The sequence below is a fragment of the Penaeus monodon genome, chromosome 31 (assembly GCF_015228065.2).
Source record: "Penaeus monodon isolate SGIC_2016 chromosome 31, NSTDA_Pmon_1, whole genome shotgun sequence".
Taxonomy (NCBI): domain Eukaryota; kingdom Metazoa; phylum Arthropoda; class Malacostraca; order Decapoda; family Penaeidae; genus Penaeus; species Penaeus monodon.
In genome coordinates this window covers 28210101-28210485 of record NC_051416.1, presented here as the reverse complement: position 1 = coordinate 28210485, position 385 = coordinate 28210101, and positions in this window count along the sequence as shown.

Here is a 385-nt window from a genome sequence, read left to right as displayed (position 1 = left end):
CATGAATTGGCATGAGTTTTCATAAATGAATCGAACTGATTCGCTTGGTGTAAACGCAATCTAAATGAATCGATTTTGCTTATGAGTGAAAGGCTACCAGCCTCTATCCCAGCATGTGGGTGATTTCAGAATCCTAATTTCTAGACGTGTCTTTATCTATTCAATATCAATAATTGTATCATCAAGCGTCGTAGATAATTCATGGAATAAGATAATGGATAAGCACATAAGAAAAACAAAAACAAAGCAATAAGATGTCAGAGATAAAAATAGCTTAGTTACATATATAATGCTTCGTAGAAGACGAATGTGTAAACATGCCATAGAAAATATCTTTTTTCACGCAGTGACTTTTATTAAAGAAATGAATCCATATTCCATAATG